Source organism: Gavia stellata, chromosome 19 (assembly GCF_030936135.1).
Source record: "Gavia stellata isolate bGavSte3 chromosome 19, bGavSte3.hap2, whole genome shotgun sequence".
Lineage (NCBI taxonomy): Eukaryota > Metazoa > Chordata > Aves > Gaviiformes > Gaviidae > Gavia > Gavia stellata.
The window spans coordinates 16,299,203-16,322,435 of record NC_082612.1 but is presented as its reverse complement, the minus strand read 5'-3'; positions in this window follow the sequence as shown (position 1 = coordinate 16,322,435).

Below are 23,233 nucleotides of genomic sequence, written 5' to 3'. Positions count from 1 at the left end.
AAAGTCCCGTCCGGGCTCCCACCCCCAGGCAAAGAGCGTCCCGGGCGCTGCCCCGGCCCCGCTCGCCGCGCCGGCGGGGGGGGCCGCGGGGGGAAACGCGGGGAGCGGCGGCCGAGGTCTGTCCCCCCCCCGGCGGCGGGGAACCGGCGGGATCCTCCCGCGAAAGCGCACCGCTGTCCCGCCAACTCGCCCCTGCCTCTCTCTTCCGAAAAGAAAAGGGGGGGGGGGGGGGGGGAGAGGGAGAGGAAAGAAACCGGGGAAAGTCGGAGGTGGCCGGGTTTATTTCCATGAATTTCACTTTGCGGCAGGAAGGTTAAAATAAGTGCTTAGGTGTTTAATTTCTCACCTAAACAGCAGACTTGGTAATTTTCAGGGAAATAAAAAAAAATTACATTGTATCAGCTCTCACTGTCGCCAGCTCGGAGAAATGAAATAAATCAAAGTTAAAAGCTTGAGTATCATTTAATTATGGTGCGAATAGCGCTTGGAAAGAAGTAGAACAACATCTCTAAACAAATTATGGCCGGGCCAGGAAGGAATTATTAGATTGAAATTTCATTTAGGCTCGGGAGACACAGCGCTTCAATATGTAATCTGTTATGCCTCATCTGATTTGTATGCTTAATTCAGCTTGACGAATTTATTAGTTTTCATAATAGTAAAAAAATTGAGCAGCACTATGGGCTAATGCATTGTGTGTACTATAAATTGTATGTCACCGTTGAAAGGCTGAAGTCTATAGAAATCTTTTATTAATGACAACATAGGAAAGAGGATTTTCTTGCAAGCCTTTAAGGAGTTTATGCCAAACCTCCGCGCTTCGCGTCTCAGTAGGCTATTAACATATCGTCATACTAATTAGGCTACTTCGTGAGTGATATAATTTCAAACTTTAAATTATGTTCTAATTAACAAGGGTTGTCCAATTTGCTTAATCTTCAAAAGGCTTTTGGCTCGTCTAATTACTCCGAAGCACCCAGCATCTCCAACGCCCGAGAAAAAGCCATCAATAATATTTTTGGCGTCCTTGCAGTAAACCCCGCGCAGAGCCCACGCGAGGCGCGGCCCGCCCGTGGCAGGCAGCGGAGCCGGGGGGGCGGCCGTCCCTCCGCCCGCCTCCGCCGGAGCCCCCGCAGCGCGCCCGGCCGCTCCTGCGCGCCCGTCTCCGCGCCTGCGGCCGCCGCCTTGCGCGCTCCGGCACGGGCGCGCCAAGGAGGGGAGCGGGCGGCGGAGGACAAACCTCCCGCTTTCCGGGGGGGAAAAAAAAAAGAAGGAGGAGAAGGAGAAGGAGGAGAAGAAGGAAATACCTCGCGGGCGCTGGGCAGTCGGAGGGCTGCCGGCTGCGCGGAGCCGCGGAAGGGGCTCTCCGGCGGGACTTCGGCCGAGGGAAGGGCGAGGAGAACCCCCTCCGCGCGATACCCTTCACCCCTCCCGCACTGAGTTTAATTACTCGCAATAGTTGTTCTAATGTATGCTGTCACACGGGAGGATTGAGAATGCATATCGTTAATATGAATTAATCTTGATTTTAATAGCAACTGACAACCGATCTCCAAACCGCCGAGCGCCTATCGCCGCGCCGAAGGGGCGCGGAGAGGCGCGCAGCGCGGCGGAAGAGCGGGGCGAACTTCCCGCGGTGCCGGCCCCGGGGGGCTGACCCCGACCCCCCCCCCGGTGGGCCCCGGGGGTCCCCGCGGAGGCCGCGCCCGCCGCTGCCTCTCCGCGCTGCGGGACTCGCCGCCGGCCCCGCGCAGCGCCGCGCTGCCGCCGTACGCGGCTGCCGGCAGCGCCCTGCCCGCGGCACCGCGAGCGCCGCATTTCCCCTTCTCCCCCCCCCCCTCTTTTTTTTGGGTTTTTCGGGTGTTTTTTGGAGAGAGCCGCCGCGCCGCCCAGCTGCCCCCCCCCCCCCGCCCGCCGTCGTGAGGGACGCCGCGGGGATCCGCCGCGGGCGCGGAGCCCCCGCCGGCCCCCGGCCCTGCGCACCAGCGGGCCGCCTAAATAAAAGGAGAGCCCCCCCGCCCCCCCGCCTTCCCCACGCCCACACCCTGACCCACGCAGACATCGGGGGAGAAATCACTGTCGCCTCTCATGTATCCATGTTCTGATTTACGATTAAAATTTAAAGACGCGCATTCATATTTTACCGAACCTAATGCGCCCTATGAATTTTTAATCCATTAAGATGCGGGCTCCACTCCGAGCAAACTCTACCTTTGTTTGGAGCGCCGGGCAGCGCCGGCCCCGGCTCTGCCGGAGGGGCGGCCCCGGAGCCCCGCACCGCCCCCGGCCCCCGCCGCCGCCGCGCCGCTCCCCCCCGGGCGCGACCTGGCCCCGCCGCCGCGGGCGCACCGCGGGCGCGGACAGCTGCAACCCGCGGAGCCGCCGGGCCGGGCCGCCCCGTCGGGGCCAGCCCCGCGGCCCCGGCGGTGCCACCGCCCCCCAGCACCCTCGCCCCCCGCCCCAGCCCCGCATCGCTGCCTGCAGCGGCTCCTGCTCCCCCTCTCCCCCCTCCGAACCGGGGGTCGGGGCCGGTGCGTGGTGTTGGGCGGGCACGGGGGGTGCACCCCCGGCCCCCGCCCGCCCCCCCCGGCCTGGCCGGGGCCGCGCTGCCGCCGCGAGCCGAGTCAAGTCACGAAGTCAAACTTAAAGCCCGGAACGATCAATGAAGACTTTTGCCGTCCGTGGCGCCTCGTGCTTCCTGGCACTCAAATAAATGCAAGAAATCGAAACTTAATTACTTGAAAGAAATCCAGAAATCCCTCTGCATAATTTATCCAGGCATTTTGCGTGGCGGGTGTGTTGAACGCGCGCGTTTAACTCCGCACGCTCCTCTCCCCAACGCCGCTCCCCTCCGCAGGCGCGGCGCGACGGGCGGGCGAGAGGCGGCCGGCTCCTCCCGGGGGACCCCCGGGCCCCCCCCGCAGCCCCCGGACCCCGCCCGGCCCAGGGGAGGGGGGGGGGGGGGGGGCTCGGGAGAAGCCCGCGTGGCGTTTCTGCCTTGGGGTGGTCCGCCGCGGAGCCCCCCCGCCCCGCCCCGGCTGAGATGCTCCGAGGTGCAGCCCCCGGGGCCGGGATGCGGGCAGGGCGGCGTGCGGGACCCTCTCCTCACCGCCCGCGAGGGCTGAGCCCTGAGCGAGGCACTGGGGGCAGGTATTTTCCCACCAGGAGTGTCCGGCGTAACAACCCGAGTCTCCTAAGCGTAATGGGACGTGCCGATAAAGCAACTCAGTCACGCCGATAAACTCTCCCCTTGGCCTTGATGACACCCCCGTGGGCTCCGCCGTCCTTCTGACGAAGCGGGTGTGACACCTGCTAGCTGGGGGTACTGTATTAACCCGGCGATGCAGCGCTGGCCGCCTCATTTGCCATCTAGCCTGGCTGACGAGAGCCCGCACGGCGAGCCTGGCGCTGAATTCATTAGGACTGGGAGTCCGCCGGCTCGGGAGCAAACTTTATCACAGACACCTCATCGAGAAGTTGAAGTAATGTTATGAAAGAATGAAAAATACATTTGGGAGCTGCCTGGAAACTGAAGTACATTTTGATTTAACTTACATTAACAGAAACCTAATGTAAAAGTGAAGGGATCTAACAAAACCATTAATAATTTAAAAATAATTACAGATAGTCTATCCTTACTATTCATAACCACTCAACATTTTAGACAAAGAAAGCTGAATATTCTTCGTGGGAGAAAGATGTGAGCAGACTGCTAAGCAGGAGCCGTCCGCTCGCGCTGCCTCTCCTTCCACGTCGCACGTTCCCCACGCTACCCAGGGCACCATCCAAAAACTGCTTTTCCAGGAGGAAGGGCGAAAGCTGGCTGGAGGCGCCGGGCAGATCCTGCCTTTGCACAGGGCGTTGTGGCGGGCGCACAGCACGGATTTCAACCCCTCCTTCTTGCTGGAGCTGCTGTTTGAAGGAGGGCCCAGTCTGGCAGGGGAGTCCAAGCACCCTCTCGCGCCTCCTTGGGTGCTCACGGAGCTCTGTCCGCCTTGGAGGCCTCGGAACGGCCTTTTCCGTCCCCGGCCTCGGCTAACACCAGTGGCAACGGTGGCTCTCGGGTCCTGTGCTGTGCCATGCCGTTTAACGACAGCTGGTATCAGCACCGTACGTCCTCTGCTTGGCTTGCCGTGGCTCCGTACGGAAGTTATTCTTAATGCATCCATTTTAATTCAAGTTTCCATCATACGCTTTCTAGCTCAAGGGTCTTGAGCCTCCTGCAAGGCCATGATCTTACCTGTGTTTCTGTTCGTTTGGGGTGATTTTGGGATACACCTGCTGTCCACACGCTGTGTAAAATCAAAGCAGCTGGATGTGAGGCAAACCTCACCACTTTTCCTTACAGATAAAGATAAAATTGTGAAGAGGGAAATTCACAGACATACAGTGGCTTCTAAAGGAAAAGAAATATCGGACAATCCAAAGCAGGTAAGAAGTTCAGATTTAACTCTCACAGGAACCTGTCTTACAAACAGCCTCACAGGTGGGATCCCTTCCTAACCGCTTCCCCAACCTCTCCTTGCACTGAAAACATTAAGATCTCATAGATCATTAAAAAAAAATTCCTATAAATCACACTGTGAATGTCCTTGGGACTCCTTTCTTGCTGATTTAGACAAAACCCTGGTATCTTAGATTACCCTTCATTAATTATTTTCATTAATTTCCCTTGTTATAGATGTATTATCACAAATCATATTCCAAACGCACGCCCTAATTAAAGCACAAAATTCCTCTCTACCTCCGGACGCCATTTAAATGGAACAGTGGAACGCGTGTGTTCAGCGTCTCGCGGCGGCCGAGCCCGGTGCCGGCAGGCTGGCGGCAGGCAGTCGGTGCGACAAAAGACGGCTCTTGCACGTCAGCTCTCTTTTGGGAGTTGCTCTAACTCGGAGAAAAGAATTTGGTTTTCCATTTGGTCATCAACACGGGCCTGTTCTCAGCTCAGAGCTCTTGGCCCTCCCCAATTTTCAGCATCCTCCATCTTCTTCTGCAGTGTTTTCCAGGTAAATCTGAGTTCCTTTTCTCCCCCTCCCACCACGTGAGGTGTTGGCTGATCTCTTTGGACATCCCCAGGACTCACCAGGCGCCACAGAGCAGCCTTCTCTTTTCAGCCAGGGAGAAAAACTAAAAGACAGGCGATAAGCATTGAAAAAGGGGATGAAAACCTCGTCTTTCCGAGAAGGCTGTCACCGATGGAGAGATGCAATTTTAAAAACGGTGTAACAGTCGTGCCACTGGATCGGTGTTTGTACCTCGGAGCCATTAAGTCGTGTGCTAAAACGCTTATTTAGGTCGACAGGGTCCTGCGGCCCCACGGGAGAGGTGTACCACGTACAGCGGTGGTATCTGGTGTGCGCCGGGGCACGTTCTCTGCCTGCTTCCCACGGCCTCCGTAGTTTTGGTGAGGTCTTGCACGGACTCATCCTGCATGGCTCATCCTGCTTCGTGAATGGGTAGCGGACAATGTCTGTGAATTATTCTGGTTTCTCCCTTCGATCCAATGCCCCCACAGTCAGAGCATGACGGGACTCGACCCTGGCTGGTGAGGGAGGCCCACCGGGACCAGCATCTGCTAGAAATGCTAGACGTGTGCAGGGCCCGGCACGCTGAGCTCGGACCTACTCTACAGGCTCATCCTCCTTGAAAACCAGGCTCTAATTCCTGAAAGGTGTATCTGTGCATAAGAGCAATGATAACGTTTGGGGGGGGTCCACCTTATATGTGGACATAGACGCTTGTCTACGTTTTATTCAAAGCTAATCACAAATCCTCAACTTTTTTTTTCCTCCTTTATTTTTGGTTAAAATTCAGGAGAAGTGCATTCCACCTTTCCTACAGCCTCTGGGCACACATCAAAGCCCTTCCCTTCACACGCAGAGCATGGGCAGGTATCCGCCTGTGTTCTCCTGTCCCTTTTTATAAATGAAATACTGTATGTTCTGAAGACTGTTAATGTAATGAAATCAAATTGTGGAATGCCTGTGCAGCTCGTATCAACATTTCCTATCGGAAGCAGCCTGGTAGGACTATGTCATCACGTTATCTCTCGCAGTCCTGAGACAGCAATCGAATTCCAGTGAAATCTCTTACCAAAGGCAATGGAGTCGATCAATGGGGAGTTTTGCCAGCAACATCAAACCTGATGAAATGGTTCTGTGTTAAGAACTGCAAATACACATGTGGAAAAGAGGACAGAGCAGAAAATGGGACTATGAAGATACAGAGAAAAATGCAGAAAGAAAAGAAATGATACCCAGAAAAAAAAAATGCAGGAGATGAGTAATCGACTGACATATATAGCCAACCCGACACGGCGTGCAAAATGCAAACAACTCAGTTTATCACCTGTAACTCAAACTTCTGGAGAAGCATTTACTCAGAAGAACTCTTATCCACACATCCTGCTGATGATCCCGCTGATTCTGCTGAACTAAACTTGTGCTTAACTGCTTTACTGTTTGTTTTGACGGGGGAGACGTGGGACAACCCAAAGAGGCTGTCATTTTAAAACTTTCAGATATCATCAGCAAGCTATGTATGTCTGCATGTGTCTGTCACCGTGTATATGTAGTAAATAGAGCCTCAAATCATGTTTTTACTTGTTAATCCCTTAACAGTTGTGTCGCCTGGCGGGTACCCTGACATAGTGAACTTATTTGAGTAAAACGCATTTTGTTTTTCTTGTTTAGGCCAGCGCGTTTCTTTGGAATAAGTGAATTTGTTGCTGCGCACCCGTGAGAGTGAGGCAGTGTTGGGATTCCAACAGCACCCAGCACCCCTGCCCTTCCCAGCGGCTGGGGCTCCCAGCGTGCTTGCCGGCCTCGGAAAATGCTCCTGCGGGGTCCGGACACTCTAGCCCAAAATGCTGGGGGGTTTTTTTGGTTGTTGTTTTGTTGGGGTTTTTTTGTTGGGGGGATTTTTGTGGTTTGGTTTTGTTTTTTTTTTAGCTTGATGTAGTTTTAATAATGTTCGTGGATGCGTTTGAATGAGGGGGGTGGATCTGCCCAAGCTTTTACAACCATTAAAACCTGCCTGCTTTAAGTGCTGGCAGCTGTGGCACGGTTCTTAACGAGGCGGGGTGCGCTCGGAGCGCCCTGCCCGGGCTCCCCCCGTGCCCGTGCCCGTGCCCGTGCCCGGCGGGGCCCCGCCGGTGCCCCCACCGCGGGCTGGGGGGGGGGGCGGGCGGCTGAAATACTGCCGCCCCGCCCGTGTGAACACAGCCCAGGCACCGGGGGGCACACGAGAGGAAGTCAAGGGCGGCTTGTGGCTGCTCCCCTGCCTTGTTCCCCGGGGGCCGGGGCAGCCCCGACGCCGCGGAGATGGGCTCGGGACCGGGAGCCTCTTCCCGCCCCGCTGCGGGGGGCGGCGGCCCCGGGGGATGCTTTAGGGCGGCGGGGCCTGGCGGCAGCCGGAGCTCCTCCCTGTTCCCGTGGGTGAACCCGGGATCGGGCCCTGGGGAGCCGCCGGCAGTTCGCTCCGGGAGGGATGAGCCCGGGAAGCCCTTCCCGACGGCCGGGGCCGGGGGTGCCCTGGGGCAGGGGTCTCCCCGGCCCCCGCTGCCGGCTTCCAGGGAATAGGGAGAAGTCCTCTCTCTGCTCCTCCGGAACCAAAAGCAAACTCTCCTTGAGATTCCCAGTGGAGTGCTGCGAGGATCATGCGAGAGGTACGTGTTGGAACAAAATGCGGTTTGAGCCTTACTTTGTTTCTCCGTTACACCCGGTGTCCTTCCGTGTCCCTAGTATGACATCTCATGGCATGGCATAGTATGTTGCAGCACACTATATTGTGCTTTGTATGTAATAGTGGGCATGTTATTTTATTAAAAAAAAAAAAATGCCCCAAAGGCAGGAGACACATCAATCTAGGAAGAAGGTGGTTCAATCTGTACTCATCAATTGCCCAGAATACTTGAAAATGAACCGAAAGACCAGAAGAGCTCAGGAACCTGAGAAGTAAGGGCTATGTGCTTGGAGGCCAAAGCAACTGAAGTTCACCAGTTAGCAAGGCCCAGCTGCTTTAGGTACTAAAAGATAGGGGACGAAAACCCAGAACAGGTGGGTAGAAAGAATATCTTCTTGCAGGCAAGCGAGGGGAAGAAGGTGTTGAAAAGAGTTTTGGCTGATTTGATTGAAAATTGTGCTTCAGCTGTGGGCGGGAGCCTGTGCCGTGGGCTGGGTGAAGCCCGGATTGGGAAGAGAAGGAGGCAGGGCTGGTTTGCCATCCCACTGTTCTGGGACCCACTGCAAAAGGCGGAAGGCTTGTGTAGGGTTTGCTGTTCCATATTCATGTGGCTGTCTTTTAGCAGGGGTGAGCTCTCCACTCGTGGCTGTCATCTTCACAATCTTGTAGATAAGCTGTGTCAGCACAGCCTTTATAAATTCCATTTTTACCAAAGATTTATGATATAACCGTAAATGTGTGCTCTGGACTGGTATCTTCCATAGAGGGCTTTAGTGGGGGATCTTATTTCTAAAGTGTCGGTGCATTTATTTTCTATGCCTAAGATACAGGATGAAAAATGTAATTTATAATGTGGCATAATAAAAATGGATGATCTTTGAGGGGATAGCAGACTTACTCCCATACCTACACAATACCTTTTTTGGTAGCGTTTTGATAATGATTTCACATGCGCGTTATAGCGGTGAGAGAGGTGGTGACAGTGCATCGGGCAACGGCAGGAGCTGCTGTGTCAACTCTGACCTTAGCAAGACCGCTATGCGTGTGCAAAAGCAGTCAAGTTGGACAAAGAGGGAGGGAAGAAACACTGGTTCAGCAAAGGTGCATGGCTAGATTTTGCTTTTATTTATTCCACTTCAAGTCAGAAATAACCCAGTGAATTGGAAGCATCTTTGCTGAATATGTGTGAATGAATATGTGTGAGTGCTCCAAACATTTCAATGCTTTTACAAAATTAAACCAGACCTGGGAATAGCTGGGTAGCTTTCTTCTGAGAGCTGGGATACGCCGCCTCCTGTGCTGCTGTTTGGCAAGCCTGCCTGTTTTACAGAGGCAGTCCAATGTCACAACTGGTTTTAAGACAGGCTGCAATCATTGTTTGATTCTGCGTGGTATTGCCATATCTGTTTATGTCACTGCAATCGCGATCATTTTTTTTTAGCACAAATCAAGCTGTTACACGTGAAGTGGCGGAAAACAACAGATCTCGGTATGAACAGTGGCTGGTCTTCCCCTTACTCAGGGACTTCGTGTGCTTAAGGTGCTACAGGCACCTGCAAAGCAAAAGCCACGGCAGTGCCAGACGGAAGCTGGGCTGGGGCATTCTTCATTATGGCATAGGTCCTGCCAAGTCGAAGACCAGCCATCAAATAAGAGTTTCATCTGAATCCAGAGGAGAGACTTAGGCTGTATTAGTACCACTAAAATTGAAAAACTGCCAGGTGAAATTTGCAGTCTTGTTTGGGTGGTGTTTGGTTTGTGTCTCTCTGGTTTGGTTTTTTTTTTTAGTTAAAGAAATAACTGACAAACCAGAGACTATAAAAACTTAGTATACACACAATTACCTTTTGAGATCATCATCCATCTACATATCATGCAAGCAGAAATTCCTGTGTATGTTGGCACTTCCCTAGTTCGTTAGCTAATGCACGTACGAATCAGACCTTAAATACTATACTGGCACACATCTGAATATTAAGATTTCAGGTTACAGCAATTGTTCTGTTCAGGGCTAGAACATGCATCCTTAAACGACTTCCAGTAGTTAAAAAAAAAAACCAACTGTAAATTGACAAATTATTTTAGGTTTTGTGGTGTTCTTGCCAACTCCTCTGGTGTAAAAGCTGCAAGTTTGCTTGCTTCCCCTGTTTGACAGGTCGTGTAAGTAGAAGCAAGGAAGGGGGAACATCACTTTTTGGCTAAAACATCCCCACAGTTTTGGACAAAAATGAGGAATTCAGTCTTTATCTGCTCGCGGGTTTTATACCATGTTTCCAAAACGCATGCTAGTATGAATTCTGTGATTAGCTGAAGGAGAAGCAACTCGGGTCCGAGTTGGCTATGTCTACTTCAGATTGCTAAAATTGCGCTGTTCAGAACTTGGTTGAAGTCTACCGATAGTTTATGCTAATGCGCAAATCACCTTTTTTTCTCTGCCCCTAATTGTTACAATCTGTGGTGAAGAGAAGAGCGGGAAGGGCATTTTGAAGCAGGTGGAGGATGGTGGGATGGCAGGTGCCGGCAGCGCAGGACGCGAGCAGGAAGCACACGCCTCCTGAGGATAACTTTTGTTATTTGGTTAGGTCAGCGCTTCAGAGGAAAAGCAGTAGAGGAGAGCAAGGACTTGGTGCTTGATAGGAAAAGGTAGACCGCTATGTCTTCAGGATGAAGATGCTTGTTTCTCTGGCATGGTGGAAGTTTGTGTTGTGGGGGGTGAGTATTTCTTGTTTTTCATTAATAACCGCCTCTGCAAATCTTCCTTCAGGACTGGTCCAAGGTGTGGAACAAACACACCCACGAACTGGGGACTGATGCTTACAACCTTCTACCTTGGGTCCCAAACACTGACCTGACTTGCTGATACAAAGATGTCTCTGTGTGTGTGTGTTCAGCTGAAGCTTCTCATCTTGCATCCGCTGCCGAAATAAAACAAAATAGCGGAGCGTTACAGAAACATAAAAATCTAGGGATGAGTTGGGATGAGGGTAAGGGGGCACAGTAACCCTGTGGTAGTCGTTACTTGCATTGCTTAACGTACCCTTTATAGCAGCGCTTGGATGCTGCAGCGCTGAGCACCAGTACGATGACTGGCGAGAAAGGAGAGGCCCCCGCCGGGCAGGGGCTGAGGGTGTGTGCCGCAAGGAAGGCGAGCTGTCAAGTGGGAGGATGAGTTTACTCCGGGTTAACATGATGATGGGATTATTATCGTGAACTCGGCCGGTAACAGAGGAAGTCCTGAGCAAGCACGGGTTCTCCTAACTGCCAGCGAGAGTCCTGAGAGAAGGCGCGGGGTGGCCAGGCTCAGTCTGTTAGCCACAGTCACCGCGGGCGGTTTAGGTTTGTAATTTACAGAAGCGATTAACACAAGAAAACAAAATACTGGCTCAGAGGTGAAGGAAATATTGTACATTTCGGTACATATTCAAAGGTTATTTTTCAACGCACTTGGCTAACTCAGTCCAGGAATTTCCTTTTTCTCCCCATCAGAATGGAACTAAATCAAGATTTTAATCCCATTTATCTCAAGGTCATGCTCCAGAAAACTCTAAACAAAAATGCTGTGGCTAGTGACTGACAAACAATGTTCAGGGTTTAGAAAGCAGCCACTGAAATCTATTTTCTGCTGGAAGCCTCTTGCTGGCTCCAAGTTTTGGGAAGTTCAGACTGCATGGGCCCAGCTGCCATCCAGCCTGGTAACCGCCACAGACCCACCTTTCTGTCCTTACTTCATGTTCAGGGAGAGTTTGATTGCAAACGGCTGAAATGGGATACTAATTCCTTGGGTAGAGTACGCTGGAGACTTACGTCCGGTTGGTCTCGGAGTAAACTGAACGTAGTAGGTTTGGCAGTAGGTGGACTTGATCCTTTTTATTTTAATAAGAAGCTGACCAACCCATGTTGGTGGAGGATAATTCCTCTTAATTATCTTAAATCATCAATTAGCTTGTTTAGTGAGTGGGATGAGCATGAGGCTGCCTGCTCTTTTCCAGGCAGGGCTGGGTCCTGGCAGAGCCGGGCTCTGCCCACGCCTGGGCATCGCGGGGGCTCGGCTGCGGGAGGGTGCTGGGTTGTCGGCCCTTCGGAGCGACTGCTGTCTTCTAGTACGCGTTCACGTGCTGAAAAGCACAACGGTGCTTGCTTCTGGCTGGGGTCTTCAGCGGCTGCTACGACACCAATAAGTAAAAGTTAATTGCAAATTTATTTCCACGTAGCAATAAGGGAAAAACACTTGGGGCCAGTTTCCTCCAAAGAAAAGGAGGGGGAAAAGCCTGTTGTACACCCATTTGATTAACCCCTGCTGTTAATCACTGCCAGGTTTATGAACCTCTATTATAAATTTGTTACTCTAAGGGGTTTCAGTTGAGTGATTGAAAAACAGCTTTAGGGCCTGGGTAGGTAAGAGTAGCGAGAAGTACGAGTAGAAGCACTGAGCCTTTGAAGAGGTGTATAAATAATTAGCAACATATTTCACGTGGACTCTTTCGTCAAGATAGACTGTCAGACCTGGGATTTTATCAGAACATGATGAAAATGTAGAAAGAGCTCTATATTTATTCCAGCTTAACAATGTTGAAATCTAAAATAATTTGGTATATTAGAAGCTATTTCAGGTCACAGGTAATAGCTCCTCACTGCTGAACTGCTCTTGTATCTGCTGTGGTTTCTTCAGAAAGTGTCTGAAAGGTTCTTTACACTCTTGAGGTTTTGGAGTCTTAGATCCGTATTTTGTGGTTGCAAAACATACAGCACAAGTGAAAACCTGAATTGAATCTTAAAAAAGCATAGTGATGACTAAATAGTAGCCCATGCAGCTTCAGAAGGTGGAGGGAAGTACGGCGGGTAAACCAGAAAACGAAGGCGGGGACTTCTCAAAACACTCTAGTGGGGGAAAAAAAAAGCCAAACCAACAACCTCTAGGACATACCCGTGTATCCCACTCAAAAGAAAGTGGCAAAAAGCTTGTTCTTCCTAATAAACAAGCACAAATCCTCCTAACAAAATACAAGTATCTGGAAGCTAACAGCATCGCAAGTGTCTTAGATACCAAGCACAACACTGTTTTAATCATGGTTTGGTTTAGCATTATTCCAGTTGGCTTGGGGGTTGGGTTTTTTCCTGTTTAGATGGTAAAACTGCTTGCTTTTTAGGGCAAGACTTCTGCTCTCCCATTTTCAAGCGCTAATCCTGATGTCTGGGGAAAAGCCCCAGCTCCACCTGTTGTAGATGGCTTTGCTCATTCCCAGCTGGAGGAGGAGCTCAGTGGGCATCAGTGTGAGTTTTGTCCAGCTGAGAATTAATTTTGGCCTCAACATAACCCAGGTCGGCTGGTGGGTGTGGGACCCCTACGAGAAGCCCATGCGCTCGAATGCAGAGCTTATTTTAGCAGAAACGTGTCGGTCTCTGCTACTTTCAGAAATGCTAATGGGACTTCAGCGAGGTCAGGATTTCACGAGCGCTTTCTCTATTAACCTGAGCAGAATCAAGATTTCATGCCTCACCTTTTTCTACCAAGGCTTTCTGCCCAGCTTTGAAGTTCGTAAGAATAAATCAAATGAACTTCATTTTGCCTCCAGTTCAAATGTTTGGGCTGAGCGATGTTAATCTTAGTGCAAGACCACAGGCCAGTGAATTTCCAAGTCATGGGAATGAGGCATTTTCCACCCCTTCTGCTTACATTAGGAATTACATAGACGTGTTTAAATAATGATTACAGTTATTTTTTTAATAGCTTTCATGCCTGCGTGCATTTGTATTTTAAGAGGCTACTACTTAGCTAGCTTTAAGTTGTATTTGTTCATTGTGCTTGTCAAATAATTTTAAAGGAATATGCTGTGTTATTAAAGAACAGTGTTCTCTATTTGCGTGTTACGTGATGTGAAATGCAATGGGATCTCTGCAGAATATAATACACGGTGAAATGAGAAGTTACAGCTGATATGTGGAAGGAGATAGCATCACCCCTAATCCTCCTGGGCTTCAATTTTCATGTCCACTCTTGCTAAGAGCGTACTACTCTCTCATTTTTACATTTCTGTCTCTAAACTTGCCTTTGCTACTCAAGTGGGAAGCTGAGTGCAAGTGACTAATGCTTAGGCACCAGAAAAAATACCCAGATAGATGCAAAGCTGCCCCTCCTCCTTAACAAAGCTGGTTCTTCCCACCCTGGCTTTAAACTGGAAAGAACGGTATAGAAATCCATAGGCTTCAGCAAGGTAAGCAATGGAGAAAGAAGGTCCATAGTTTCTTGTCTACCTTCAGTCTCTTCTGGTGTCCACTGGAAGCTGACACGAAGCTGGCTATTTCATGTCCCACAGAGTCAGGCTGACTTATTTGGTAGCCATCTCTAAGGTGAGCTGGATTTTTATTTTCACAGTAGCCCATAGGGCAGATATTAGACTGACAAGTGAGTGGAAACCGTGCCACTCAGCTATTACTTTTTAATCTGCTAAGAAGAAAAGGGAGCCTTTTAAAACAGTGCCTGGCTTGCGGAAGGTCATCATTAGTCTGTCAGGGTATTTCTTTATTGCCATCTTCCGTAAGTGTATTTGATACGGCAACTCCTAGTTATGTTGTTTTGAACAGACAAGACATACTGTTTATGAAAACAGACTTCTTAAAAGCAAGCTGTGGTGGCGGGTGAAGGAGGAGAGGTTGTTTACAGTATTTTAAGCCAAACGGTTCCTTTGGCAGGAGGTTTTCTGTAACAAGTGAGAACACGAGGAATTAGCACTCTCAGCACTTCAACGAGCAGAGATTTTTGTCTGTAATGAGAAGAATGAGACTTGTTTGACATAAACTACAAAACAGCACAGGAAAGATGAAGAAGGAGGGCAGAAATACATTACTGAAGGTGAGGAGAAACAAGTTCACTGTTCTACTGTGAATTCAAGATTCTTGCTCATTATAATGTATAATTACAGCTGGCATCACTCCAGAGGAGGGCTTGAAAGAAGGCAGGTCTTACCAATCGTGCTAAATCCTATTGAGGAACTGACCACAGCAGCATCCTACCTGAGTTCATCTAATCCAAATCATTCTGGTTTTGTTCTGCTGTACCGAGTCCTCCTTTATGCAGAAATGCAAATTTTTTTTGGACTCCTGAGATTTGAAAACTGATTAGAATTCTTATGTTCCTCTGTTAAGGGTAAAAATAGGTTATCCTGAGAGAGGCAGCCCTCCAAATTATATACTGATCTGAGAAAATGGGAATAGTTTACTTTTGTCGTTAAATGAATAGCTACTTTCAGCAACCAGTGCCAATGACGTGGTTGCGCCTCTTCTGAATTTTTGTTGTCTTTCTGAATTTTTTAGCAGTTTAGTGATAAGTTTACTAATGCCAGATTCTATTTACTTGAAGTAGGATATTCATCCATGTAGCATTTAAAAGTAGATCTGTGGTTTGCTTTCTGAATCTAGTGTGTGACCGAGACCAGCAGAGAGATTATGTATGTGGCTCTCCCGATTTCTTCTGCACTCTCCCAGGGAGCAGAGCTTGAGCTCAGTGAGGAGACTGGGCTGAAGTTTGGCGGTCTGAATGGGTCTGGTAAATCGGTGTGTGGGCAGCCTCAGGGCATGGCTTGGCTTTTAAAAGCAATGATGGACCAGGATACTGTAGGACAAAGCAAATATTTATTGAATTCAAGCTCAGGATGGTTGTTGGTGACCAGGTGTTTCCTGTGTAAAGAAATGGTAAGGCTCCTACCCTTTCTTCTTTTTTTTTTTCTCCTCTTTTCTTTCTCCCTTTGAGAGCAATTGCAAGGCTAGGTTGCATTGCTGGAGACCTGCTCCTTTCCCACCAGTAAAAAATGTCATCTAAGCAGCAGTCGCCACACACAGCCGACTCTGGGCCCTGGTTTCCTGGCTCTGAAATACCCGCTGGTTTGGTGGTGTGGGGATAATGATCGCTTTTCTTCTGCTCTGGCTCCCAAAGGCTCTTTGCACCCCGCGTAGCGTCTCGTCTTCGCTCCCCTCCTCAACCCGTTGTGCATTGTGTGTACGTGTGCTTCGTGTCATTGAAAGCTTGGGATGGGAAACTGGTGAAGTGGTCTGGTTGGAGCAGGATAGTAGAGAGGGAGAAGCTGAAGCTCTGTGTAATGGAACAAGTTGTATCTACGCAGCTTTCCTTCTGTTTGGACACAACTGTGTGCTGCTTATTAATATTTCATTTGTATTGCACATGCACAGCGCTAAAATGGTGCTTATCTAGGCATAAAAAGGCTGTTAATAACTGATCCTATATGCACCTATGAGTTTCCAGAATCTTATTACAGAAGTGATGCTTTTTGCCCACTTCCACTCCAGTGCTAGAGGCTCCACTTGCGTCTGCTTTTTCTCTGTGTAGACCCATGATTTTTTGATTATATAATGAGAATAGCTAAGAAAATCAAGATGTCTAAGGATCTTAAAGGAACTAAATAATTCTTACAAAAGAGTTTAAGAAGAATTATTCAGAATGACTTATTCCTTTTATTTCCTGTTGGCAAGGCTATTTTCTTTACTGGAGCTGTCCGGGGGAAGTAAAAATGTGTGTTAAAGCCAAAGGGGTGTTGTATTCCACTGTATTTTATCTACAGTTTTGGTTTAGACCCTGATCTGTTACACAGCCATAAACCAGGGTTAATGTGATTGTAATAATAGACACAAATCAGGTTTAGGTCTGCTAAGTATAAAATGAGAATTATATTGAAGTAAAGATTTATGGGGCTACTCCTAGTTCTATCAGGCAAGGAGAAAACCATGGATGTCTTGTGTAAGCACGTGGATATATGCAAAAAAAAAAGTTATGAGGTTATATATAATCTACTGAACTTTATTTTTTTTCATCTATATGATAAAAGATTTATTAAAATCAGCAAGAGGAAAACGAGCCAAGTTTTGTGGCTGTGAGAAAGTTCTTGCAATTTCAAGTCTATGGTGTCAGTTTGGAAAACAGAGGGTATTTTTTTGTTTTCTGTTTTTGTTTTTTTTTTCCTCAACACTGGTATGAACTATAATTAAACCAGGTACCCATATGTTTACACAGAAAGACAAACGGTCTGTTTATTTCAGCAGCTGTTTAACAAGCCACAAGCACAATCAATTAAATTAATCCCAGGAAATAAAACTTGAAATAAAGATGATATCTGAAATCATTTTTATTCATGGTTAGAGACCATGCAGATTCTTTTGACAAGTCGAAAAATCTTATGGGTGATGTTGAAAACTTCAATGTACAAGTGCTAATTCAATTTGAGGGCAAAAAACCTGACTTGATAGAATGGTTTCTGTAGAGATATCACTAGAATGGCAAACCCCCAAGCAATAGAAAGGCAGCCAGAGTATTGTATGCTCATTACCTGAATTTTCAAACACTTAACAACTGTGGGAAGTATGAATATGCAAAGCTTCCAGACTCTGACCAACATTTTTCTTCTTCTTTTCTCTTCCTGGAATGAAAAAGCCAGTGGTTTATGTAATTGCATACATATAACTGTTATTAACTCAACTGAAAGTTGCATACGATATAAGGTCATAGGTCTCTAACGCAGCAGAGCATTTAAGTAAATCAGCCTCTACACCAGCTGCAGCACCTCAAATGGCTGCAAGTGCTCTGTTGCACTGGGGCTAAAATTTCAGCCCGTGTGTCCTCACAGCCGTTATGCAGGGCAGAGGGACAGTGGACCTGCACAGACAGCGCAATATTAAAAATTTATGAAATCACAACTGTGGAGATTAAAATATTAAAATGGGAAGGAACTCTTGCCTTTAATGGTGAGGCTCCTAAGCAGTCATCCTCATCTCTAGAAGAAAAAACATAGAAAAGAAAGCCTTATAATGAATGTCCCATGTGAGGGGATGGTTTGAATAAGAATTCCCCTCCCACGTGGAAGACCCCTTGACCTCCATGAGGATTTTGGGGACTTACTGCCACATTGGGTCTGAAGGCTCCCACGGCAGTGTTAATTTGCCTAATTTTAAGGTCTGGGCCAGATCCTGCAAGCTCTTGTTTGCATATATAGTCCATTATGTCTGAATATTTTGTGGCGGCGTTTTGCGACAGATAACGTATCAGCCCTGATGTTTTAACTGGAAATGTGAAATACCACAAAGTGCGTACCACAGTTACACCGGCACTGTTGCCTGACCCTTGCCTCTTGCTTTTTCTCACGTGAGCAGTGCCACCGATTTCTGATAGACAAAAAAAAACCTGAGATGTTTGTGCAAGACTTAAGATCTTCTGCTTACTGCTGAATGCTCAAAGCTTTGACGTCTAATCTTAAACAAGACAGTAAAACCTACAAGAGTCGGGGTTTTTTTAAAGCTAAAATCATCTTGCTATAAATATAGACGGATGCCAGCCTCTGCAGGTTAAGGCTAACAGGGCAGCAGCAAATCTGTTTACATTAGACTGTCTCTTAAATAGAAGAAAAACGTGTTTTAAAAATAAAAAGGCTGAACTGTGTATAACACTGAAGAATGCCACAAAAAAAGCAGTTGATGTGCTGTGGATGCTTTTATCTCTCTTCTAGGAGCTTTTCTTCCCAGATACCTGTAGTCTTTCTCCTCCTTGCTAACTCTCGCTGGTGCTGTTTGCAAGAGACTTCACAGCTGCCTGAGTCCCTTGATGGTGGCAAGTAGGCAAATATTCTAGGTTATGACAAAAGTATTGAGGCTCCGAGCGAAGAGTTGGCAACACCTCTATTTGCTCTGGGCTACCAAAGTCCTCGTGCTCCGATCACTTCGATGGGACCCATTGGAGCACTTCTGTCTACCTTCTCTTCAGCCTGAGTGCTCCTGATTCCTTTCTGTGGAAACCAAGCGGTACAGTGGTGAGTCGGCACCCCTGGGTCTTGTCTCAATATGCAGATAGGTGGTAATGTGCCCTGGGAGCTGGAAAGCGCTTCAGGGACTTTAGCGTATGCTAAATTACAGTGGAGGGGTGGAGGGGGAACGTCACTGCAGTCTGGAAATGTGGCTGGGATCTGAAATGAGACTCGCTAAAAGCAGAGCTCCTCGCTTGTTCGTCAATGTCTCTACAGTGAATTTCCTCCACAGACAAATTCTTTACTGGAAATTTTCATGACTCCATTACTTAACCCAAAATACAAAAATCAGTCCAAGTTTCTGCTTAAATACTGTAAAAAAAAAAAAAAATGTGCCCACTGACTCACCTACTGTAAACGTGTAATAATATATGTAATAGCTGATGTGGGTATTATATGCCTTTTACTGAGGTCAAGGAATTCTTTTATGATAAAAGAAAATGAAACCTGCTGGTCTTCAAAGCACCAAATCGTTTGTAAAATAAGCGTCTCGTGCAAATGAAGAGAGGAGCGCAGGGAAGGAATGGTATCACTTTTACGTGTCCAATGTTCAGTGCATGACTCTCTTAACTACAGAGAGCACTGCCAAGTACTGACTGGCACTTAAGGCTTTAGCTGTCCTGGGGCTTCCTATCTAAGAATCGACAAGTAATTTGAGTAGTAATCAATATGCCGCTGCTTCCTGGAGTTGTGCATGTTTCCTAATAATCAGTCCAAATTTTTGTTTGGCTATCGTTGTTAAAGATGATCAGTGTGGTGGGTTGACCCTGGCTGGAGACCAGGTCCCCACCAAAGCTGCTCCTTGGGCAGAGGAGAGAGAATGTAGGGAAAGGCTCGTGGGTTGAGATAAGGACAGGGAGATCATTCATCAATTACTGTCATGGGCAAAACAGACTCGACTTGGGGAAATTAGTTTAGTTTATTACCAATCAAATCAGAGTACGGTAATGAGAAATAAAACCAATGCTTAAAACACCTTCCCCCCACCCCTCCCTTCATCTTGGGCTCAACTTCACTCCCCATTTTCTCTACCTCCTCCCCCTGAGTGGCACAGGGGGACTGTCAGTTCATCACATGTTGTTTCTGCCGCTCCTTCCTCCTCACACTCTTCCCCTGCTCCAGTGTGGGGTCCCTCCCACGGGAGACAGTTCTCCACGAACTTCTCCAGTGTGGGTCCTTCCCACGGGCTGCAGTTCTTCACAAACTGCTCCAGCGTGGGTCCCTTCCACAGGGTGCTGTTCTTCAGGAACAGACTGCTCCAGCGTGGGTCCCCCGTGGGGTCACAAGTCCTGCCAGCAAACCTGCTCCAGCGTGGGCTCCTCTCTCCACGGGTCCACAGGTCCTGCCAGGAGCCTGTTCCAGCGTGGGCTTCCCACGGGGTCACAGCCTCCTTCGGGCATCCACCTGCTCCGGCGTGGGGTCCTCCACAGGCTGCAGGTGGATATCTGCTCCACCGTGGACCTCCACGGGCTGCAGGGGACAGCCTGCCTCACCGTGGTCTTCCCCATGGGCTGCAGGGGAATCTCTGCTCCGGTGCCTGGAGCACCTCCTCCCCTCCTTCTTCGCTGACCTGGGTGTCTCTCGCGTGTTCTCTCACATGTTCTCACTCCTCTCTCCCGGCTGCTGTTGCCGTTGCACAGCAACTTTTCCCCCTTCTTAAATACGTTATCCCAGATGCGCTACCACCATCGCTGATGGGCTCGGCCTTGGCCAGCGGCGGGTCCACCTTGGAGCCAGCTGGCGTTGGCTCGATCAGACATGGGGGAAGCTTCTAGGAGCTTCTCACAGAAGCCACCCCTGTAGCCCCCCCACTACCAAAACCTTGCTACACAAACCCAATACAATCAGAAAAGAAGGGGTTTGTGAATATAAATGAAGCATCCTATTGCTCTAGGCCATGCTATGTCTAACTTGTGCAAAACGATGTTACTTGGTGTTAAATCTGTAGCTTTCTTTTTGCATAAGAAGGCTGGCTCCATATTTTGGAATGCTGAATAGCAAATTAAAAATGCAGGCCAGTCTTCGGGAACATTTTACTTACTGTTTTAATAAACTTTTGTTTATGCCTAGAGGTGCCATTAAATTACCAGCCAGACATTAATATACAGTACACAAGGGATCTTGTATATAAGCAGTGATTATTACTGGGTGGCTCAGATGAAGCTTGCTGTACACACAGATAGCTGCTGGACAGGAGAGGAAAAGTGAATACCTGACTGGATAAAGAGTGGTGGTGCTTAGGCAGCGGATGTGCCATTTGGTCGGCTATGTTTAGAAGTAAGATATTTTTTCAGAGCAGAAGCAGGCCTCAAGGGGACAGTGGTCTGTCGGGGTAGAAACACCTTTGCTTTCTTTCATAAAGTAATGGAAGGCAAGCACATGGTGTGGATGATCCTGGAGCTAAAGGTACTGAGCATTTCCCAGTGAAGTATCGTGCTGGACGCCCTTAAACAAGGAGTATTTTTGCACCACCGAAGCATCTGCTTCAGTTGCTGACTCTGAGTGTGCAGGGATGCTGGAAATGGTTAATTCCAAACATGGCTTGCTTTCTGTGCTACTGTGTTCACAGCGAGAACATCACCGAAGGAAGCGAAGACCGCAAGAACAAGCTGGAGGAAATGTGGGCCATGGACTGCACACTGGAAAGCATCCGTCTGAGGCAGGGTGGAGAGGTAAAATCAGAAGGATGTATCTTGCTGCAGGCCTTGTGCTTGCATGCTTCCACAGACAGGTACAACTTCAAATGTGGATTTGCAGGAGTGTTGTAAGTTCATCTAGAAGGAAGAAATTCAAAATCCCTCCAGCTCCTGAAAAAATGTATGCCAATTAATTCTGAATTGGGATTTTCCTTTACATTTGATCTGCTTAAGAATGCACCACAAGGAAAGCTTCCTATGAGGAAAGCTTAGAAATGCTCTCAGGGAAAAGGCACCACCATAACTCTCCCACTTCCTAAAGGGATCAGGGCAGAACTCTGCTTAATGCACATTCTCTGAAGGAAATATAAGGCCCTATCTAATACAGCCTCCTTACGTTCTGCTGCAAAAAAATAACCAGATGATTTGATGATTTCTCCCCATCTTTGCTCTTCTTGTTTCTAGCTTCCCTGCTGTGCTTTCTGACTGACTTGCACTTACAAAAAAAAAAGAGTTCCTTCCCTCATTTACTACGGCACAAGGCTCTGGCATTAAAGCTGCTTCCGTGGACTGAAATGGGGAGATTGGATAAGACCTGTGAAATGAACAATGCCAAATGGACCTACGATGACTTGTGTGGTATAAGCTGGATAGATGGCAGGCAGCAGACAGTGCTGCTTGGAAAGCTTTGTGAAACCTGGTGATGTTGTAGGAATAGTTCAAGTTCACAAAAGAATAACTCTTCCTTTCCTTGGGAATAGGAAGGAGAGGGCAGAGTGTCCCAGGGGTAGAGCTCTTCAGCAATGTCCCAGGAAAGGCATGGGGCAGATGCTGAGCATGAGAGAAGGGAGGAGCAAGAGGGTTTAGCAACTGTGTTGGTTGTGCCAAAGAAACAAGTGGTGGGTGTTCTAGCACTGGATGTGCCAGAGGTCCAAAAGTCTTGCCTCCTGGTTAGTGAGGCAGTAGTAAGGGAAACGAATTCACAGGGGAAGGAAAGCGGCATGATAGGCTTGGATAGAAGAGACTTCCTCTTCAGGCTATGTCCTTCATGGTGCTGTTTACCTTGGGATGGCATGTACCCCAAAACTCTTACCTCAGTGTCACTTTAATCCTCAGTTCCCATGCCATCTCCCTCTCTTTGTTTAAATAAGCTGTTTGGGCTGGACACTTCAGGAATAACAGCTGCATCCAAAACTTTCATCAGACAGTGCTGACTTCATGATTTGTATCTGGTTACTGCCACAAAAATGAGGCAGTCATGTTTTCCTTGTATTCAATGGTTGGAGGGGCTGTGTTTGTTTCCGTGGTTTTGTTTTTCATGTATGTCGTTATTTGCCAGCAACACGCAGTCATGTCCTTGGTTTTAGCTCAGCTTTATTCCCTTGTCCTCATGGGATACTGTTTTAGGCAAAAAGCGTCCCAGTTTTTTTAATAGTTCATCACTTATTAATGCCGCAGATCGTGGGATGAAGAGTTGTCAGCATTCTCATTTTTTCTGTATTGACAGATATAATAGCTGATTTGTTATTAAATAGCTTTTAAAGGATCTCTTCCTCTCTAGTTATATTTTTTTCCTGACTATTTAGTGTATTTCCCAATAGCTTATCTCCCTTTCTGACTCCACTTTTTTTTTTTTTTTTGGGTCTGCTTTCACATCTGAGATCAGTTTTCCACTTAACTCTGAAACTTTGAGGGGCACGGCAGAAGTGAACCTGATCAACATCAGACGTATCAGACCTCACCTATTAATGCACCCTCATGCCTCTCTAGGAGAGGGCTTGTGAGGATGTCTGCAGGAGGTGGAGGAGGAGTTTGAGTTTTGATTCAGCTCCACGCACTGCCAGAGGGGATCTCCTGACGGCTTTGGCCTGGTGGTCCCCATTCGTGCTGAATCAGCAATGGTATTAATCACTGCAGGGGGTGCTAATGAGGGCTACGTTAAAGTGAGGTCCGTTAAGTGTATATGCGCTACAGTGACTTGATCGCAGTGTAAATGCGCCTGGGTTTACGCTTGCACAGTACCTGGTGCGAAGAAGCCTTGCAGTCTGATCAAGATCTCTGAATTCTGCCCTGGTATAAACAATCTAAGAAAAAAGAAATAAGAGAAGA